Source organism: Megalopta genalis, chromosome 3 (genome assembly GCF_051020955.1).
Source record: "Megalopta genalis isolate 19385.01 chromosome 3, iyMegGena1_principal, whole genome shotgun sequence".
In the NCBI taxonomy this organism is placed as follows: domain Eukaryota; kingdom Metazoa; phylum Arthropoda; class Insecta; order Hymenoptera; family Halictidae; genus Megalopta; species Megalopta genalis.
The window spans coordinates 7,444,001-7,468,124 of record NC_135015.1 but is presented as its reverse complement, the minus strand read 5'-3'; the positions used below and the strand labels follow the sequence as shown (position 1 = coordinate 7,468,124).

Here is a 24,124-nt window from a genome sequence, read left to right as displayed (position 1 = left end):
CCGTGGTTCTCGTTCCCCTCCTCGACGCTGAAGGTCCGTTTCTCCGGGCACGTCATCCCACGAATTTTAAAGAGATCCAGGTGAGTCACGCGCGACGTGTCTCCCCGTTGTCGACGATACATGTACTGCTGACCGGCGCGTCGTGTCGGTCGGGGCACAGGTAAATCGGTGAAAGGACAACGATTTGTCGATTTCGTAACGGTGCAGTATCGAAACAAAAGCCGAACTTTCATCATAGCCCCGAGGTTGGATCGCTTGGGCCGCGGCCAAGTACACAAATCTTGCCTCTGACTGCGGGGAACGAGAACGAAGTGGAAATTGGCTTTTTCGGGCCGGAACCCCGGTTTTATTCCAGGTCACCGGAATTCTTTTCTGTCTGTTCTACTTTCCTGCGTTTCAACTATTCACCGGCGATTTTACGTAAACGATTTTTATAATAAATTCCTTGCGCCGAAGAAAGACGGCGAATAATGTGAATATGCAGATGCAAACCGCCGTATCGCCTTAATTAATTTTAATTAGACTGCAATGTTACCGAATAGATGCAGCAGTTAGGTCGAGCGCAAGATTAAATTATGGCGGACTGTTTACAGGATTCCGACGTTCTACGACTTCGTTTTAATTAATCGAGGAAGAGAAAGGAATTGGGCGGAATAGTTTCAACAATATTTACACGATTAAAACGTCGCTTTTTGTATCGTATATTATAGTGGGTTAGATATAGAATAGATAAGATACCTATCATTTTTTTCGAGAGAAGCACTGCAACTGTTAGATAACGATTAGATATGAGATTCCATTTGCAATATGTCGCGATATTGTTATCATTCTTAGGAATCAAGACGCCAGATCTCGTTAATTGAATACTCTTCACGTGAAACATAAAAATCGACGATTTTTGGATCATGTAACAGTAAAAGTTCTTCAAAATTGACTGCTCAAGTATCTCTTTTCTGTAAAGAATATTAAAAAATTGCATACTTCATATCACTAAGTAAATTTGCCATAACTATAACCTTGCTTCTTTTAAAGATAGCGAATAACAAACAGGCGAATGAAGCATTGCTTCTATCTAATCAGAAAGGAACAACGCATCATTCGCAGCGACGATTAAGTTGTCAAACAAAAGTATTTATAATAAAAAAATGACTGTTTTAGAATGTTCGGTAACGATATGAGTGTACTATATATATATATTAAATATAAGTAAAATGTAATCTAGATATAAATTAAATGCAAATCAAATATAATCGAAATAAATAATGTATAATCAAATTCTTCACAAGGTTTGTTATCCTAGTCGATAAAATGCAAAATACTCGAGCTTCTTGAAAATACCATCTTCTCGGAAAGAATATGTAAACGAGGTGTCGTGTTCTCTATATTTTCACAACACGGCTGAGACTCCGGGAATTCTAGAGCTAAGTCCACAATCAATTGCATAGTCAATGCATTCGATTTTGTAATATCAATCTGAATACATATACAGATGAACACGCGACTTTAATGCGGACCTGCACACACAACAAACAATCGCGTTGTTTGATGTCGGTTGAGTTTATCGAGCTAGAAGGTAATATGGCCTTGGTCTCCCATGGTTACTCATCGACCGATCGCCGGCGAAACCAAAGGTTTATAGTTCGCTGATCCCCCAAAGTTCACTAGTGGCCAATGAATTCCAACATGGAATTACCGTAAATCCAACAAATATTACAATCGTTCGCACAAGGATCAAATAAGTCTGGAAGCTAACCAATTTTGGAAACATAGACGAGGAAGACTTATTCTTCCTCGAACAGCAAAATGGGCTGACTTAGATCTTCAGATTATCTGAAGAGCTAATTACATCTAAACTATTGTGTAACAAATTTCCGAAATTAAACTTAAATTGAAGACAAAGGGCCTTCTTTTTACTTTGACAAAAGTGCATCTATCATTTAAATTTTACTTTCATGCCGTCTAAGCCTTGGATCAAACTCTTCGATCTTCTAAATTCTTTAAAAACAGATAAATGACTCATACTGACTTTTCCCGTTCAAAGCTCCTCGACGTTAAACAATAAGACGATTCGTGGAACAATCGAAGGCCAACCTGCGCGTAAAGCGCATTGAATAAGACACGATCATTATCGTCGTTCATCATCGAGCACATCATACATTATCCATTATTTAAAAAACGCCTGTCCCATCAGTGAGTTTGATCAGCTTTGAACAAGCTGATATTAAAATAAAGTGTTTTTCATTACGTGTGATCAGGCAATACCTGTCAAATGTAATCTCTATTTTTGGATATCGATAAAAGTCTTTCAGACAAATACAGTGGCTCAGATACAGTGATCGAACATCCTATAAAAGGAAATAACTTTTCGAAACTTGGACCAAATATAACTTGAATCTTTTCGAAATGCGAAACACATTGTTTAGATTTTTTCTGATCGCAGACAAAAAAATTAAAAATACATCAAAAAGTTGTTCCCTCATTGTTTAGCAAACAATGTACAAGTCTAACATTTGAAAAAACTTCAAGTCATTTCGTACGATTTTCAGAATGTTGTTCCGTTTTAAAAGCTGTTCGAATATTAATGCGAGTCACTATAGTTATAAAAAATTATGGTGGATAAAAAATTATGATGAATGTTGTGGAACTGTCTTTTGAAACAGAGTTACACTTGAAGAAAGCTTTATAGCAAAATAATAGCAAAATTAAAAACGAAGTATTTCAGTCGTACAATAAACCAAATCATCTCAAAAAAATTACAATTTGAAAAATGTCGTTCCGTTTTAAAAAATGGCCCGGATATTAGCGCGGGTCACCGCATATAGGATCGTAAAACGGGAAACACGCTGGAAAAGGTGAACGGCGCAAGAGAAAGATACGGAGAAAGGTACACAGAGGATTGTAGACATAGCGCGGCAAAAAAACCGGCGACTTGTGTAATTCATGTGAGAGAAAAGGTGCACGCTTTTCCATAAGGTAACCACCACCAGTGATCCGTGAATCACAGGTCTCCATCCCGTTCTCCGGCCCGACTGTTGCTCCGATTGTAGTGGTTTTACCGCCGATGACGCTGCCAGCATAATACTCCCACGCTAAACTGCTCCAGGAAACGGTGACCGTTGCCTTTTCTGTTGGCGCGCTTAGTTTGGATCCATTCTACATCCTGCTCAAATGAGTCTTGCCCCTAATGGATGGACATTATGCGTTTCGACCGGAAAGAATCGTTCGAGCGACGCGTACGCTATGCTCTATTGATCCCAGCAATTTGCATTAGAACTGTCGGAAACTACTGTTTTTTGGATTATTTGCGTGTGTTCGGGGATTTTTAACTGCACTTCGAATTCCACTCTGCGATAGCGTTTCAACGCTTTTCTATACAATTTGTTGTTCTGTCATCACTCACGAGGAGTAGCAGATTTTACATCTTGACTCTATGTTTTGTCAAATTTGTCTGACGATTTAAAAAATATTTTTCTTACTAGTATACATTTTAGTAGAGTTCTTTTTGCAACCTGCATGTTTTGTGATACTTAAAGTATAAAAGTAAGACAATCATTAGCCACAAATCGCAATTTATCCATTTTAGAACACCCATTCGAAGATCATCCTAGTGAATGGATAATGTTAGATACACAATTGCTAAAACATTGGGTGGAAAAGAAAAGAGATATTGTGTTTTATATAAAGAACGTGTGAAAGAAGTTATAACTGTAATAATAGTAATAAATTAATATATATTAATGTAAGTATATGAGTATAAACATGTTAGTATCTGTTGTTGTCTAGTAGTATAATATGGCTGACTGAAAATAGCCAGACAAAAGTGCTCAAGACTGCAATCATTCAGACTATGTTCAATTCGATTAGGCGATAAGGATAATCGTTCTATTATTTATAAAGCTTCTCGTGAATTCGTTCGTCCTGGCGTTGATTCAGAACGTAGAAAGTGTAATAATTACTAAAGTCTAAGAACTAGACAGAAAAACAACCTAATAAGACTTCTCTTTCTTGACCACAACAATCGTGTGCAACACGGATCGCTTTTCTTTTTTATGTAACAAACAAACCAACGTGCAAGTGTGCACAGTGGGATAAACTCATACTCCGCGGTTCCACTTTTCAAGAGAACGTAATTGCACGTAGCACTCGGGAATCTCATTACGGAAAGATATACATGTTCTCATTAAGCGATTCAATTTTTCGCCGAACAAATGTTCCTCAACCATGCTCGGAGGAGAGCCTTGAGCTTCTATCCGAGTTTCTAAAATCACATTTGTGTAATTTCATTGAACGCTATCTTCCTTATTATCTATCTTCCCTCATTAACACGTTTCCTATCAGAGCACACAGATCTCGTGTACGCATCGAGTCATGGAACTAGTACAACAATTAATAACGTTACACTTCAGACAATCCAAAAAGTCAATTATTTATTGTCCCTTTAGATATAGAATTTAATGAACGTAAAATACGCTTCTCATTTACCACTTCAAGTGTTCGTTTATTCCAAGAACGTAACATCACCTATCAAGCGGTTGTAATCTTAATTGGTTAATACTTTGTGTCACAACAATAATTATTATTTAGTTTGCAAATTAAATTCTGTAAATTACACAGTACACTCCGCTACAAAAAGATAGCATTTTTTAAGATTAACGTAGTCCCTACTTAACATTATAAACAAGGTTTTGTTTTTATGCAAACTTGCAAAATAACGCTATGAACACACACAAATGCAATAGAATTGAATTTTGTCAGTCGAAACCATGTTTCTTTTTTAGAAAAAAGAATTTTTATGGAAATATAGAGGGACAAAATGATAGCACATTTAACGATGGCTCTATTCATTTTGAATACATTTCTTTTTAATTCGACTACGTTTCTAAATTGTCAGGAATAAAAATGTTCGTATAAAAAACAAAACCTTGGTTTGTAATGTTAACTAAATAAAAATTACGTTAATTTCAAAGTGGCATATACTTTTGTCGCGGAGTGTAGTGTAAAGCGCTTGAATTGGACTTTAAAAACAATCGCTTTTCTATTTGTTTAAAACAAAGTGTATTGCAATTTAGTCGTTAATAGTATCACTCGACGTTGAAATCGAGTTGAAATCGTCAAGCAGAAATGCAGCGCGTGGCAAAAAACGTAATCCTTATCATGCTGTTTCCTTGAAGGGATTACGAAAGTCCAGCTAAGAGCTTTAATGGGAAAACATCATAATATGATATCCAGAGCCGCGAACAATGTCGGGTTTCGATAAGGGCGCTGTCTACACCGACTCGAGCCTGTATCGCTATCTGTCGTTATTAATATCGCGGGGGATGAATCACAGATACGTGGCTATTACAAGCACTCATCCTCTCAGCAAAGCCAAGCATCTGTTACTGCCGGTTAATCCAAGCGTTCGATTGCAAGCAACCCATACATCGACCTGGCCAATCGATGAGGATAATTGCAAACGTCTATCTAGTATTACTTGAAAAATGGCCGGCGCGACAAGGTCCTCGTTACCGGTGAGTCACGAATCCTGTCCGAGGCTCGATCCTCGATCAGTTCTCGCCGATCTTTCTACGTAGATATCAATGTCGTCGTTAACGTTACACGGATGACGAAATGGCACCATTAGACGATCCAAGCGATCGCCGGGATGTGGGAGAGGTCGCGGTTTAAAGCGTCGGAATGATAAGAAAAGAAACGACATTTGAACTGGTAACATAAGAATAGATGGTAAATATATAGGTATACTTGCCGACTGGTTCGGGAATCACAGTGGTGAACGCTATTTATAGAGGAATTCCAGTCATCAACGTTTCTTCGAATTTGTTAACGTTTGAGAAGATTGGGAAATCGATTGAGAAACGTGAAGCACGAAAGAAAGAGGCACCGAGCAGACAGTTCTGACAAATGAGGATTGCGAAGAAATACTAATGAGATAAGAAATACGAATGAACTTAATCAGAAGAGAAGCAAGAGAAAATTGTCAATGTTTTTTTGTAGAAAATGCAATTCCCTGTGATCAATTTTGTTTAGTCATTCCGTGGTCAATATAAGTGCTGCTATCTATTTTTCTGTATGAAGAAATCGACTATATTGATTTATCGACCGAAACATTCCATGATAATGATGTGTTTGCACTGTGAAACTCGTTTTCGGAGAAAAATAAATGAATTTATGTTGTTGTTTTTTTTTCTGAATCGTCTATACAACATACATTCTGCTAGCAGGACACGCGGACAATAAAATTGAACGCTCTGCTGAGAATTAAAGAATGCTAGCTAAAAACTTTCTCCCTAAAATATCATAAAAGTAACGACTGCATCGTAAGCATTGCCATAAATGCGTACGTTTATGTATTTTTAATGTCCACTATATATGATTATATACTTTTTAATGCCGATTATGTAGGATTATATATTTTTTAAAGCCAACTAACCAGAAACACGAGCAAAATGTTGGATGATTAAACGACGCTTTAAAACCGGCATGGTAACAACAACAGTATAGTGAGAACTCGAAATGATAGGGTTTCGAAACGGAAACGTGCCCGACTAACAAAAATTATTCTAATTACACGGCACTTCATCAGCCGAGCTCCTGTCGCTTTCTGCTCGAGGAGACGGACATCCGTTCGATAGAAAGGGAAATAACCGAAACAGGGAAGCAAAATGAACTGCGACTGGTACGAATCGCCGCGAATCTTCGATTCAACATGCCTCGACACGGCCATCCAGATTATGATTAGAATCGTCCTGGTAACGCTGTTTGTTCATTACAAGGCTGTCTTGATGTTTAAATCTTCTGTTCGCAGAAACCTTAACCGAAACTTTATTCTTGTTCTTTTTCTTTAAATTCCCGATTTAGCGGCAACAGGTTTTACGAGCTTTTGGCGGTTTCCATTATGAAATTGGCTGAAGGTAGCCAGAAACAATGCGATCGTGTTTGCTTTGGTTGCAAAACGCAGCGATTTTCGTATTGAACGTAATTACACGGTACGACGACGCCTAAGACCTTCCCGCGAATCTATTTCCTCTATTGAAAGATTTGTTCCAGGTTTCTTTAGACTGGCTTGGGAAAGTTATAAGTTTATAAGCACGCTGCGGATTTTATGCATTTGTCAGAAAAATGATTTGATCAAATATGAAACAATAAAAATATTTAAAGAATTTAAAAATATTGTTGCATCATTTTCATCTCATTAAATGATTAAGAAACGAAATAAATGTCTATGTCGCTCCTGTATCTTTCAATTAGCGTGGAAAATTTTTATTTTGCATAAAAATCCGCAGTTTAGTTATAAGAAGTTAAAGAAACGGTGTCTTGGATAGAAGATCATCTCTTTCACAGTGTCTGATATTCTGACAAAATTTTTTATTTGGATAAAAGTAATATTTGTTGAGGTATTCTATATTATATTATTCTCGATAAACTTTCGTTAAATGTTTTCTAATTCTCAGGATACCGTTTGCAGCAAATATTTTTCGGAATTCTATCTGATTCGCTTTGAATATTTCTTATTCAAATTTATTTATTTCCTATTTTATTCATCTTACATATTTAAGTGAAATTTGTTCCTTGAACTTTTAATATTTCTATGAAATAATGAATAATATTATTTTATTAATTTTTATGTAGATTCACCACTCTATACCGTATCGATACTCAGCTTTTCAATAGTGACACCGGCGGTGACTGCGGATCGTAGTCGCTGGTGGCCACGATTCCGTGATCTTATCGTATGAAATATATCGTTTCTGCTTTTTACTTTTGTTTCGTTGTCGTCAAGATCAATACAGCAAACAACATTCGCCGTCAACGAGCCCCACGAAATGGTAGAGATGGCGACACAATTACGGATTGATTGACGGAGTCTGTCTATAGCCTTTCTTATAAGAAAGGACTACTGAACATTCTCCCTAATGAAGGGATAATAAAGAAACTTGCTCATGAACGTTGAAATAATCAACGACACTTTGAACGCCTTCTCGAACGACTTCCCAATTACTATTGTACTTTCTTATAGAAGAAGCTAACGGTAATTAAATCTTTCCGATCTTTCCCATCGTCTCTGTCGGGTATTCAGTTTCAACTTTTTATTATTAAATTCGCTACATGAATTACAATGTTCCATGGACTAATTTGTCTCTTTCGCTTTTATTGTTTTCTTGATTGTCTACAATTTTCCTCTTTCTAATTTACTAATGAACTGCAGAGTGTGGAAAATAAAAATTATTTGTATCAATTGTGAAACACAGGAGCTACGTAGACATGGATTTTTTTCAATGATTTTAATCCGTAGAAAATAATACAAGACTCTTTCTAAATAACTTTCTAAGTCTACACGAACTTATAATAAATATATAAAATTGAACCCTTAAATGCGAACATCCAAATTTGTGACAACTACTCACTAAAATGTATCGAATATGATATTAATTTTTACATAAAAATTAAATATAACATGTACTGCACATGTTAGGCGTGACTCCGTGTCCGCAGCTAAGGGTTAACGACCTCACTAAATTTTGTACTGTATTTATAACAAAAGGAACACGATGAAACTCGGAGATTAATTTTCTACAAGCGATTGTTTCGCAATAAAGATCAGCAACTATATCGACTTATGTAACTCGGTACATTTCTGACGTATTTGTCGAAAAAGATCTGTCTACATAGGTAAAGTCTGGAAGGTGAAAAGAATATTTATGGCAAATGCAATTTAATTGGCATTGCACTTCGCCGGTGACGCTGCACTGCTCGGCTTTCGGTGCACGAGCGTTGCGTTGTTCACTTTCCCTCAGAAGAAAACGGTAATACGAGGCGAACCTTCGTCGAGGAAGGAGTTGAAGAAGGAGAGAGGAGAAGGCAGCTTGTAATCGGACCGCAATGGCCCGTGACGTGCCCGTCGATCGCCATGGTAGCGCAACTCGGTCCATCCATTTATTGCACAGTTCACTTCAAACTGAGTTCTAAAGCGTTAAACGATTCCTTTGTTTGTCGGGCTGATTGATCTGAAAGCATTCTCCGACAAAGAGTTCGTGGGCTCCGTCTGTTAATGCGGAACCTGGCGATAACTTTTCAGACTCGCATTTACATAGCGTCTATGCGCCTTTAATTAAACATTACGAAACTGATGTGAGAAAAAATTCAATTTTCATGACTTCATGAATTTATCAATTGATGCGACTGAACGTCCAGATGATACGAAGAATTACAAAAGAGAGGATATTAAATGAAATTTAATTTTGAATTTTTAGCTGTTTATTACTTTCTTCAAACCATTCACATACCTTATACCGAATTTCTATAAAATGTAAATACATAAACATCTTCTTTGGATGGAAATGTTGTTCTTTCATACTGCGACAATGTTTCTTTATGTTTCTAGAAAGAATTTTGTTTTTTGTGCAAGACATAACGGCCACGGAGTCCAATTAGTTGTGATAAAAATCTTCAGACAGCAGCAGAATTTTTCAACTGGAAAATATTTATTTTTTCTCTTTGGGAATTCTGCAAAATATCTTCTGTTCCATCGCGTAGGATTTCGCTGCGTTAATGTAGCGTGCAACGTGTAGAAAACGCGACGTGCGGTAGCTAAAACTATTCGTAGAACAGAAAAATTGTCTACCGTCGTAATCTCTGTGCAACTCGTGTGCTCGTATGACCGGTTACACTTGATTATTGGTCAACAAGAACGACTCTTATTATCGATATTTATTAATAACCTTTAAAATGCAGATTTTAAGCCTGCTCTCTTGATCTACTAGCTACGGCCGATAAAAATTCTTAGAATTACTGTGCAACTATTTGTGCCGTATTTTCAGAACTTTTGACACATTAGAAATTATCTGAGAACGTAATAAGCTATCATTACGTTTCTTCTATCTCTATCTCATGTAATAATACTGGTAAAAATTATTCTACTTATTTTATTTAGCTCTTACATCAATAATCGTTTGTCCAAGGTTATGTTCACGTGCGGATTCATAAGAAGCAAGATAAGATGTCATAAAAAGTTTGGACGCAAGTCGGAAGTTGTTTCTCACTCGATGAAATAAAGATTCGGTGCAATATGAGAGCGAATGGTACATGCCAGGATAGCATGAAAAGGAAATACACGAGTAGAAATATTATGACAAGAACGATACGCAGTCCTAAGGATTGCCATTAAACCGGGATCTTAGTGCATCAATATGAAACCGCGTGCAAATGTAGCGCGCGTTATATCGTGATCTTTATTGCAGCCACGTTGCAATAGCTGCGTGGTAATAGTAAAGCCAGATAGTTCTGCGAACATTGATGCGAACGAAAGTTGAGGGAAGCCCGTGGCAATCGGCATGAAGCGTCCAGTAATTTCTGTAGGCTACTTATGTCTCGAAGTAGCGCTTTATCAGGGAAAAGTCCAACTAATTGGATCAAAGCTCTACTCGTCTGCGATTGCATTTGATTTGACGCTCGAGACTCTTTCAACTCGAATTTGTTCTATTGTCATTTTATATTTAGTTTTCTAATAGATAATAATACTAAGCTAGAGATGGCTAGATGTCGATTTCGAAAGCTGTGCAACGATTTAAAAAATTGAGACATAAGTAACATATCAATTTTTTCAGTGGGGCAATGGGACATATATATCCGGATGACGGTAAGGACAAATGTGTATATACAATTCCTTGTCAACATGATTAGTATATATATATGTATTGCACGGATTATATAATCATAGTACAAGATTTTCTTTATATTTTTGTAGTTAATGTCGAAGTCATCTTCGACATTTCAGAAGAAAAAGAAAAAATGTACGAAAAACGCTCGGACAATTCAGTGCTCAATAACAGAACTAAAAACATAATGATTCGGAGCTCGTTTATACGAAATTATCACTTTGCACTATTAACTGAAAGCCTATGATAAGAAAATTATGAAAAATTGTTAATTTATGGGTGTAGAAAACGAAATTTTTGCCATTGTAACTCTGCAATCAGAAACCACTCCTAAATAAAAACTATCTAGCATGTCATTATACCGTCCGGTGCTCAGAAGAAGTCAGTCATTTCGAAAGAGGGGGGTATTCCGCCCGTTCCGCATCACCTGCATGCCTGTAGTCACCACTTTTCTATGACCTCAAGAAACACACTTCTATTGGGGGACCCCATGCAATCGCGTCTCTTGCTCAGCGCGTAATTTAGGCAATATTAATAAAAAGTCTGAAAAGCAGGCAACCGATTCCCCTTACCCTTTGCCCACTGCGTCATTTAGTTTATGCGTAGAGAGTTTCAGTTTCTCCTTTGCCGATATTACTTTCAGGTTCTTAAGATTGTACGTTAACGTAGGCGTAAGATATCCGTAAAATTCCTATACTCGAACATTGCAAGCCTGCGAACATGAGAGTAATACTGCACAAGCAAAACATGGTTATTTTCACTTGTACTTCACGAATCTTGAACACATATTTAAGACCTCTATGATAACCATTTTAAAAAAAATCATATAATACAACATATATCTATAAAAATATGTATATGGTACAGCTCGTTTGCTGCGCAATGCAATGAAAAGTTAATCACGATGCTAATTAGTAGTTAGTAATTACAAATAATACTTCATTGTTCTGAAGTTAAGGCATTAGAGATAAGTCAACGCTCTTGCATCCTGTAATTGTTGCATCTGTTTCACTTTGTATCGTTATTATTACCAATCAAAAATAGTAGTATACAGTCAGACACTTTAGATTAATGCACAATAACGCATCTGTGAGACACATATTGTCCTTTTGGCAATCAGGAAAGATCTCTGTGACAGATGTGACGTTGAAAGGGTTAAAACAAACTGTACTCTGTTTTCCTCGTCGCACGTCGAACCGCGATGAAAACGTGTTCGCCTGAAGAGCACGTGCGAAGAAAATGACGCGGTTCCGAAGACGAAGTTTGCTCAACTGCGGCACCATCGACACCTGCGTCGCGATTGCTTCATCGATGTTCTCGATGATCCACTTGGAAACATCCAGCCTGGCATTTAATTGGCCGCAGAATACGCCGAATAATGCAGTTACCAACTCCGATATCGCGTTATCGTTTTACGTAAGCGGCAGCCTAATTCGATTCCGCCAACTGGTTCACGGTGGCTGGAAAGGTGCCTAGCTCCGAACGTAGCCATTTACCTGGTCGGGTATTCAATCTGCTGTGACGAACCGTAGCAAAATCCCGCACTCCCAGCTCCGTATTGCGTAATTTCGTTCGCGTGGAAATGGTGCAGCCGGAACTTGCCGGAAAAGTGAACCTAATCGGACCGCAATCGTTTTACACCGATAAATTTACCGCCCGAAAGAGAAAACGGAATGGAAACGCTCGAAAATCGCGGCAGTTGATATCCCGTAGATCAATCATTGAGGGAGCGAAAATCCAGTATCTGTTATCACAATCGATGCACGGGAATTTCACTTGCCTCCTCGAATGCTTTGGTACAATAGCAAGTTACCGTAACCACTACAGTAAGTAAACCACATCTTTTTATCAAGCTAACAACGAGATTTAATTGTATAATCTCAGTACTTGCACGAAATCGGGACTGAACAGGCGGCTACTAAGATTTATGGAATTTATCAATCAAATAGCATGTACAGCAAAAACTCCCTAATTGACGTTCAGATGGTAGACAAAAATGGACAATTTGGGAAAAGGAGATACGATTATTCGAGTCAAGCAGCTCGTTTTTATAGTTAGTCAACAACTATAAAAACGAGCCATAAGCTCGAATAATCGTACCTCCTCTTCCCAAATTGTACACTTTTGTGTCAATTAGGGAGAATTAACTGTATATAGAAAAATTATTATCATTTTTTAACTCCAAAAATTGCAAACGATATGTAGATTATGTTTACCATATTTATTTTTCTAGGTTTAAGCATTAGAATATTTTTTCCCAACTTTCAACAGTTTCTTTTGTATTAAGGAAAACTAATTGAAATATAAAATTTTCACTCATATCCAGTCGAGTAAATTTGTTTAAATAGCGTTGTTTGAAGATTTCAATCTTTCACGATTCAAATTTATGTTATTTATCGAGTTCTGGCTGTAAGTGTCTCCAAGAAATATGTTTTTAGCATTTTTCGCAGAATTGCAGCTAACTTCATCAGAAATCCGAAGACATCAATATAGTAACAATGTTGATACGTTCTACAAAATAGTCACAACTATACTTGAAAATCTGAAGAAATAATGCACTTAATAAAGACAGCAAAATGAAATTGTGCCATAACGTGTTTGCATAATACAGTTATGCAGATACATCAAACATTTCGTAATTATAGCAGCATTTTCAGTGAATAACTGGAATAATAATAACGCCGATAGAGAACTTTGATAATGCATTATATTTATCATCAATAAATTAGTGGATCGCGGAAATTTATGAGTTATATTTTTCCGTAATGATCCACGAGCGATAAAATATCCACCGAAGAACTCATGAAGTTTGTTTGCACACAATGATAACGTTAGCGAACGTTTGCCGAAGAATCGAAACTCGCTCGAGTACACAACAAGGTGCGTCGACACGGTAAAATCGCGGTTGCAGCTAGAAAACAAGGCGGTCAGGCTATCTGCAGAATCTCCGCGAAAGTGGCCAAGTACACGATTAACAAGATTACAAGCTGATTACGGCAAACTGAAGGCGTGTGTCGCAATACCGTCACCGTCAGGTCGCTGGCTGCCGCGCGGTTTCGCGGCAACTATTATTGTTTACAAAACTTATGTGACTCAGCCTGGCAATTAAACCGGCATTGCGTAACGAGTCCGCGGCGTCGGAACCTTTCGAAATGTATCAAGGCTGCAGCCACGAGCACACTGTTGTACGAGTATTCCGTGAAGCTTTTATCTTATCGATTCAACTTCGCCCGAATGACAATACGTACACCTTCAATCTCGCATCGAAAACTTTCCGTAATTATGTGCACGATCCGAATCGACAGATAAACGGTATTAATCGAACCAGTTCGCCAATTCGTGTTCGGACTTGAAAATTGCTGGCGGTAACAGTGGAAATTAAAGATAAAAAAAGAAAGGAAATGTCATGTGGAATATGATACGAGATCATATTTTTATACGCCGGTTGAAGATTGTCGAGTACAATTACACAGAAAAATCGATATCACACTTTTGGTAGATGAATAAACGAGTGTTCGTTAAATTTAGATCAGAATTAAATCAACCTGTTAAGTAAAAGGGACTTAGAAAAATAATTGCTATGATAAATCTTGTCTCTCTCTTTTTACGTCGAAAGTCTAACACATGATCTTACATTTCACTTTAAATGTGCTTCCCTGCACAACCAATAACAAATATTACCATCAAAGATATTATAGATTTGCCATTGGCGAATGGTGAACTCGTATGAAATGAAATTGTGAACCACTGAAAATCCTGATCGATGGTCTCTTCAGATCACGGTAGCAATGCCGGAGATGCGGTTGAACCGAGAGAATGATACAGTTCGTCGAAAAATATTTACAATTCATCTGGAGCAGATTTTCTTGGGATCGACGTAATCCGTTTAAATCTCCTCTTGCTCGTTACCTTCTCGACGGCTATCTTCGGATCCACGACGATCGATGATTCAGTGAAGTAAGATTCCCTTATTATCTGGCGATCTTGCGGCGCCGAGTCGTGGGAAATAAGGAAATGGTCGCGGGGCGAACGGCGGGGATCGAATCCGGGAGAAAAAATCTGTTCTTATTTTACAGTGCTCCCTTAAGCGGTAAACCACGTCTCGGGAAACAAGCGTACCGATCTCCCGTTTCAGATTGTCATTCGACACCGTCGCGTCGGGCGAGAGTGCGCGCACTTCGCGCACGAACACACGTGCGACGGCTGGCTCTTGTGGCTCTTTATGAGAACGATGGAAAAACTCGCGGCATGCGTTCGCTGCCACGGAAATTTCTTGCCGCAAGATCTGTCGGTACAATTGAATTAATACGTCGTGGAAGGAAAACGCGACCCGGCATAATTAGGCGTGACTCGCACGCGAGTCGCTTCCGGGACCCTTTCCAAGCAATTTTTGTCTCTGTGGGAGCGGAAGAAGGACAGACCGCTTGCCCTACATGGGAACATGGAACGAGAGTACGACACGAGTCATCCGGGTCATCGAGAAGTACCTTCTTTCTTACAAAAGCCGGACTTTGACTAGGAAACAGTCCTGCATGCATTCTTTCCTAGAAAATCTTTTTGGAGATAGCTGGGACCATTTTGGCTTTCAGCCGTCGTCTTGTTTGGATTGGAATTTGAAAGTTATTCAAATTTAATTGATCATAAGGAAATACTCTCTTGGTCCACTTGACGTGGCGCAATAGAAACTCTCTACGTCAGTGCTCGGAATGCTTCGGAACGCAACATTAGGCTCCGCCTCCTGACTACCGCTGTGAACCGATTGAAGCAACGTGGGATGCGAGACGCTGCGGCGGTAAGCCCATGGAAGCAACGCGGGGAGCGAGACGCTGCGGCGGTGGTCAGAAGGCGGAGCCCAATGTTGCGTTCCGAAGAATTCCGAGCACTGCTCTATGTAATCAGGTACTTACAATGGCACATAGTTAACTGCATAGCTTGTACTGTGCGCTATTAACCAGTTAGCTGTTTTCAACGAGTATACATATCATAAAAAAATGATGTTGTATACACAAAATATTGCCATTTCTTCATGACAAATATACTAGTCAAAAATATCTAACTGATTAAGAAGGATATACACTTTGATATTCTATATTAAATTATGTTTTATAAAAATGTTGTATTTAAACAAAATATGGAGAAAATCAAACATATACCGTACAATTACAATAACTAACACACTTTCCAAAGAGATTGCTGCAGTTAACTGGTTAAAATTCAATCTTTGATAAACTGAAGCTTGTCAAATCGTTTACAATAACCATGACTGACAATTTATTCGCTTTACATGGTGCACATTGCCATTTCTTTAGAATACTGCTACATGAGTGAATAGATACATGATGGTGAATGGTTCAATGATCGAGCTCTAATCTCCAGAAACAAGATAGCGCATAATTATTTACAAAATCCATCACTTTTTGAGAAATCACTAAAAAGTCGCAGAAAGAGAAAAGTCGGTCGTCCACGAAGAGAATAGCAAACAAAATGACTAGACTGTCTCGTCTCGCGTTAATCTCGAGTGAAATCGTTCCGCGACTTCATGTTTGAGTCTATCAGTATTAAAACCACAAATCTAGCGTTTCAAATCGCAGATTACAGTAACCGACCGGGCTATCTAGGTCGACGACAGACTTTTTCTTTCTATCATCGATATTCGTGACGTCTGTCGCCCACATGTTGACCAACTTTTACGAATATATGTAGCTGCTCTCGATCATCCATATTGTACGGGCCTCAAAACAACGGGAAAAATAAAATTGTGAAAACGAGTGGACAACATATGCGTGTGTCATGATCGTGCTAGCGAGAAATAGAATTCTGTCCATTCCATTCAGGTTCGTTTCTTTGTTCGCTGAGTCGGACTGTTCCACATTTAACTCCTAGCTACAAATCATGCTCATGAATCTGTGTTTTACACTTAAACCGGAACATTAGCTTCGTATCACTTCCCCGGATAAGATTGTGTACCAGAGTGGAAAAAGATCACGAGCCAGAAAAGACAAATACGAACTTGTGGAAAATTAATTAGCGAATGTTACACGAGTGAAACGCGAATACTATTTAATTAATCCTTTGAAACAATTTCTAAATTATACCGTATAATTACCGATTTCCTTACAGTGTAAAGAGAGAATATGACGTCTTCGCCAAGTTTTATCTCCAATCGGAACAACTCAAACTACTCCAATTAGCTATCAACGGACTAAAACTATCAAATGCGACGCAACGCGATCTCGTAAAGGCGCAACACCGCGTGACCAGTTGCTCCGCAACGATTCCTGTACTTGAGGACCTTGTTAAATCGTCACGGTACGTTGTGAACCGCCATAAACATGTCCATCGACGAATCAATTTCACCGGATCCCCGTATGTTCGTCGAGAAAATACTTGTTCGATCCTTAGAGCTGTTCGACAATTCGAAAATATCAAACAGTATTCAATCAGAAATATTCTCAGGCCCAATTCAATAACAATTTGAATTCGTATATAGAAAACTTAATTTAATGTTGTACATATATATCTTCAAGTTCTTCAGTATTTGCTGATTGTTAATAAAATTCTTTTTATTCATTTGAATTTTCGCTCACCTCAGAAATAAACGCAGTTTTATGGACAGACTATTTGAATGCGAGATGAATTTAAAAAATATGCATGGCTTTGAAACCATACTGTGACTCAATTTATCAGTTAACGCCCTTTTCGAATAAATACTGTTGATTTGGCATAACATGGAAATATTACTTTTAACAAACAAATTTTGGTTTCCACTTTTTATGGTACAAAATATCGTTACCGTGAATATTTCATTCTCTTCTGCACCAGCAAAAACGTTGCAGCAACAAAATCAATAATGGTACCGCAACTGTGGAATAGTTGCATTCAAACTTTAATTAAGGATATATCTCTGGTAGATTGGCAAAAACGTAACAAAATAGAATAATATACATGTACTTTTGTTCTAACAATCTGCTTCTATAAATTTTATTTTCGCACTAACAGGTATCTAAATGTATTATTTAACAGTATTGTACAAATAAATATACCTCGAACAAAAAAAAAATATTTATAGCAACTTTTCTTACATGGACACAAAATCCTTAAGCAGACCTTGAACCTTGCGCGTCCTGGGGTTAATAAACGATCGCCACGCAAAGAGCGGAGTATTTTCAAACCGAATACGATGTATCTTTTCTTCTTGTTATTATTATTTTGCGTTACACGCTTTTGCTAGCCAACCAGTGCTATGGTAAATCATAAGTTTCAAAATTTACAATTTCGTAGAATAAATTGCGAGTCCACTCCCACATCCCTAATGACCGCACGCTCATTTAGCCGGAGGCAACTGCATAAGTTGGCGAACGAGGGCGCCAGAAACCGGTGGAACAATGGGCGACGATAACAAACGAGGTGCAAGAAGATTGAAAACAAACACTAGGAGATTTCCGTATAACGGTACCCGACTGCGGCACAAGTACACTGTTTCGTGACAAACCTTGCTGAGCTTCTTCTGCCAACCGCGTTATTCTTTCCGCTCTTTTAATTCCGTCCGCCCCGAGGGTGTCTCCGCGAAAGCGGTTTCTCGCTTCTTCTGCACCTCGGTAACCGTCTCGATATTCGCCCCGAAGAGGCTCTAACAAGGTAGAACAGCCGCTGTGTTTTATGTTCCAAGGCGAATAAACGCTTTTCAGCCGCATCGTCTCGATTTACCGACGAGCGAACCGAGCGAACCGAGCGAACGGGGCAAAAACCGTCGGGGAGTTAGCCGCTAACGGTGTCCAGGCTCTTCGGGAGAGATTTTAATCGCTACCGATCGCGTGAGATCCGCATGTCTTCCACGAAATCTCTTCCGGCTATGGAGATGGAACATCGGAACCAGTGGCGTGGCTCGGCGCAACGGTCACGATTTCAGGAAAGTAATGTGTATACAGGGTGGAGCGCGCGAACGGGAAAACTTCGTTCGAAAGGTGCTAAACTGTTCGCAGAAGTGATCTACATGGTAGCTGTAAAAGTTCCCTAGCTTAATATTTTAGCTGTGCAATGTTTATAATTAAAGTATAATAGAATCTCGATTAACTGAACTTCTGAGTTGTTTATTATCCAAACACACACGCTCTACAAACAAATAATTCACACTACTCTATCTGTTGTATAAACAGTTTTGCTCTACTGCACATATCTTATTCATCATATGTGCACTTTCTTTCAGCAAGGTGTTCTAAATTGTTCTAAAATGTCTGAATCTTGTGAATACGTTTAACAAAAATTTTAATCGAATTAACAGAAAAAGTACACTTATCGTTGCACAAAAATTACCATTTTTCAATGAGAAGTTTACTAGTAATTGCCAGCTAAAAAGTTGGGTAACTTTCCTCAAGGTATTAGCTTGCCATTTATGATCATCTCAATTTGAATAATTGCATTCATAATGAAATGTTGACGAAAATGATGCTCGTTTAAAAATACTGTTCGATGTCGGACATTTTCGAGCGACAAAAATAATGAAACGATTAACCGATTCATGTAGAGGAATTCTTCAGTTTTATTTGCAGCTTCGTCGAACGAACACCTTCCCAAATGTCCAAGTCACCGTAGGATACTCTACAAGTCAGACCTCTCAAACTAAGCGCGGAGTTGTTGAAGACAGAAGTGCTCTTACGCCTCCAGTTTCCTTTGCGTTTCTAAACATTTCTGACGCTGCTGGGAAGCCGGGAACACTGCTAATTTCGATAATTTCTCAGACATGAATCGGTTAATAGAAAAGACTGAGATATAATATGTGGGTCAATGGGATGGAATTAATGAAATAGCGATGCTGAAAGATTCGTCGATTCGCGAACGCCTGGCGGTTAATCACGATGCAGCAGCGGGCAAACAAGCCGAGGAAAGAGGGTAGAACGCTCCTCCGACATTCCGAGCTAACGGTTTGTTTTTTTGAAGACTTCCGGTCTGTTTCGCTGTCTATCTAGACGTTAGATTGCCACATCTCTGCCGTCTCCTTGTTCCAGCGCAATTAGCCCTGCTGCGACTGGGAACGAGTATTCGTTTCCCGGTTCGTGCGGAATTAGGCCTGTTACACGCAGGACGTTTCAATTAGCCCAATGGTGTGGCTTTCCTGTTGCCCCGAACGAACTTCTCCCAGTTTAATTAATTAAAGAGATCGTTACTCCGGCGTGATAAGTTGGACCACCGATAAGAAGCTCATTGTCGAAGAGACATTATCGTTAGAGCACCACCCGTGGAACGGAATAACTGTAGATGCCTGCCATTTGCATTGTTTCGTCATTGGTATCACGAGACACATCTAAGTAGCGTATGTGAATAAACTTTGTTAAAAATCTAACAGTTTCGAGGAAGAGAATGCGCCGCTTCCTCAATCTGCAAGCGATGTTACGTTAACATGTTCTGAGCTAGATTAGCTTGCAGGAATAAAGGAAACGTGGATCTAAGTTGAAAATGTATGTATATTGATAAATGGAAAGTGCTCGGAGGATACATATTTTTATTATGTAATTACGTCCGGTCCGAATAAATTGAACTTTATTTGGAGAGGCGCCGTTTACCTGGAGTGCAAACAGTCAAGTTTTCAGCGACCCCCCCTTATCTTTTCGTCTTTAATTATCCCGGCCGGCTCTGGTACAAAGGACAATATCTCGGAGTGACGAGAAGGGCCGAGAACCATTCGATCTTGAACAGCTCGTCACGGGGTCCTGTGTTTGGTTAACATTGAGAGAACGAGTGAGGTCTCTTTGTCGAAGCGAAATTCCTGCGAGCCATTTTTAGGGAAGAAAGACCCCTGGGAGACCAAACACAGGGCGAGCCCAGCGAGCCGTGTTAATCTACCTGAGCGCATGATTGTGAAAAGCTGCCGAGCCGTTTCGCGTCTGGCGCATTCGGCAGAGAGCCAGTCAAGCTCTCGTAGGAAATGCGATAAATATTTAAAGGGAAAGGCGTAATGCACCGGATCCTCCCATAATCGCCTAACCGCGATCTCGCGAGGCACTTTCCTACGAACGTTCGCCACATAATACACACGTAGCGATTACACGGCCCTGAAGAGGACCCTCTAATTTACAGATTCTAACTATGACTTCTTGATCCGCGTTTTCTCACGGAATCGCATACGTGTGAGACCTCTCGCCGAATGGAAGGAACAAATTGGATCGAGCACGATCCGCGATGAACTACGCGCACAATTAAATCGTACCGATCTTCGTACTGATATCAATTTTTCCAGCATTACTGTTGCACGCGGATAATGGGAGTATCATCAGCTTTTGTAAAATGATGAATGCGAGAGTTAATATTGCCAATTACGCGACTATTATAGTTATTGTAGTTTGTAATAAATTTTTATTACCTTGAAAACTTTGTATTGTCTCCCAAGGAACTATTGTATGTTACAGTTATCATTTTAGAAATCAAAATGAGTTTGAACTCTATGAACACCGCTATTAAATTAAATATACATGTATGTGTCCCACTTAGATAATATTGCGTATACCATGTGTATACGGCAAACAGTATGAAGAAAATTTAATTGCTCTATTAATATCTGTGTGAAATGACACAAACGTGGGAACACTTTTCTTCACCGCACTATTCGTACCTTGCTGCGTTATGTAGACATTTCGCCTGGTTCCTATAAATTAAAGATAGCTTGTCACTCGCTAGGCTGACCAGAGGTCGCAAGTGCTCATTAATTATTTCATGATAGGTGCATTTATTTCGTAAGAACTATTATGGGGAAAGGATCTTTATATAATAAGGCTTACGTACGAAAACCACCGGGTTACGATACGAGAAGTAACTTATTTAGAAAGAACACGTTTCCTATGCAAACGTCGATATTAACTGTGAAAGTAGATGTTCGTTGAAAAACGGAGGCAACAACAAGTTAGAAACAAGATGTTGAATGATACATAATACATTGCTTAAAAAGACTTTCAAAAAAATCATTATGTTTATTTGCAATTTTGCTACCAGAGAATTTGCAAGTATTAGCGATACGCTTTAAAGTAAGTATTGAGATATTGCTCTAATTACACACGCGCCTAACAAACCATATGCCGCCTTAGAAGTCAGGAGAATAAATGATTTTTGTTATTAATCTAAGAAACCCAGCGAATAGGAACAGCGGCGTTCTTCTAATCCAATCGACTCTTGACAGACAGAAAAGTGAATAATTCACAACTTTCAGTTACGTAGCATTCTTTCTCTACGCTGCACAGCACATCGTTCGGGACTGACGGCGAGACTATAGCGGGCAATGGACTCGATAGACACTTTCAATAACCTTACCTCTGTCACATATTCATTTGCAATTTGTTCAATGTTCACGTTTTCGCGAGAACACTTGGTTCGAACCTCGTCTAAATTAATTCATTATTTATACGCAGCGTTTCCAGCAATTCACCGGGCGATTCCCAACTTTTCACCGGAAGAGTTTAAAGAGGTCGACAAAGCGGAATCGCAGAGCCAGACTGCGATAAATATTTAAGACTCCATCGCCTAGTAGTGCAGCATAAGGTGATCGATTTCAGAGCACCGTTCCTGAGAGCTTCGAGGTGTACGGCAGCGCGGGGTTCGATTCTACGCGGCTTTTGCTGCTAATTATCGCGCATACGCCGCATTATAGCGGGGTTAATGGCTGATCTTAATTTGTAATAGGCTGAATAGGCTCGCGCTGGAGAACCGAGCACTGCCAGCGATTCGCGTAATTCGCGCGCTGGAGATTCCCAGGTCGCCGGCTAAGAGGAGCCCGTGGAATCTCGGCTTTCTAGATCTCCGTCTTTGCTAGCCGTTGTAAGTGCCGCTTTTTATTGCCGACACGGTACCACGATTATTCCGCTGCCGCTTTCAGACGGCCAATTATACAATAACGAGAAGCGAGCGCGCCGCGGCTCAATTTCATCGGCTCTGACCCGCTTCTTTCTTTTCAACCCCCTTCGTGACCGCAGGTCGAAAAATCCACGCCCTGTCCGGAAGATCGCGGAACTCCTCGGCGAAACGAGGACTCGGGTACAGCATTTTCCTTTTTTTATCTCTCGAAAGTGGCTGGAATTGTAGTGAAACACCGTTTCGTCGAGCTTGTTCCGTGACTCTAGGTGTTTGCAGTTGGAGTATAGTTCTAACGTTGCAACTGCCATGGTTTTTTTGTCAGACTCTTGCTGCATCATTTTCTTCACAATTGCAATGATTCGAACTTCTTCGATCGTAATAATTTTTTAGGAAAAACAAAAAGAAATGTATCGCGTTAATATTTATCGTGTTTATATTTATTTGGCTGCGTAAATATTGTTGGCAAAAGAATTTTGATTGGAAATTCTACTAGAATGAGTCATGCGCGCCAAATCACGGGAAAGGATTAAGTGAATTAAGTTTTGTTAAGATGTACAAGGTGTTAGAAGAGTGCAAAAGCGATTGTCGCAATTGAAAGTGTCTTTCCCCTTCGTATATTGATAAAGCTGTTCCGACTTTTAATGGGACTTGGTGGGGCTGACTTTTATGGGCATTAGTGCGGCAGTTTCAACATGCTAATGGAGTTGGACTGTGCGTGAAGCGGAGAAACTGTTCAGCAATTGTTGTCGTGACAGTGACTCGGAAGTGCGTGCCGTCAATCGAGAAAGTTGTGTCTAAATAAATAAAATTCTAATGTTCTCTTAGGATGGCCTAGAAAATATTGCATATCTTTATACACTTTCTTTTCGAGTACTTCATTTTATACAACAGAGGCACCGTCTTGTCTATTAGAGTTCCCACAAAGTAATGAATCGAAGTTTCGAATACACAATATTATCTGGAACACGCTCTGAGCAGGTTGAAAAAGCTATTGTGACTTTTCTTTTCATGCACACCAGGGAACTTTGACCCTCGAATAACTCACAATGGCATTAGCATTATACGAAAGTTGCAACCTGAAAGTATGCATATTTGATGTTCACTTTTAGTAGAAAGAGTAAATCGTTATTTGCACACTATAGATGCGACAGGAATATATCAGCGGATATATGAGCCGTTTATTTTGAAAGTGGCAGAAGTCACTTTTTCAAAAAACTCGAGTTAATGGTAACACTAATTACAATTGAACGGTATCTTTTCATTTAAAAAAAAAAAAGACTTATGCCACTTTCAAAATAAACGGCTCATATAACGGTAGATAAAGTAAAATAAATATGTTTTATTTCTCGGTTATATTAGTCGAAAAACGGTCATTATTAATCTAATCAAATCATTTCATATTATTAACAAAAAAGACTTTCTTGCAATACAGTTACCTTATATTAAACAACCCATAAAAATATAACAATGCAGATAAGCAAATAAGCAATAAAGGATAAATATGCAAAAGTCAAATGCGTGAAATAATTAGACTGCAAACTTTCACGCAATATAAGAATTATCTACGTTAATTGTAATAAATATAAATTAGATGAAAAATCTTTTCTGTTTTGCCAATCTTAATTAGTTAA

At 38.8% G+C, this 24,124-nt stretch overlaps 1 protein-coding gene across 2 annotated transcripts in view; it reads right to left on the bottom strand.

Annotated features, from left to right (window-relative positions):
• The window catches only part of LOC143259024 (bicaudal D-related protein homolog), a 49,050-nt gene that overhangs the window by 11,062 nt on the left and 13,864 nt on the right, over positions 1-24,124 (bottom strand). The gene's annotated exons all lie outside the window — the stretch shown is intronic.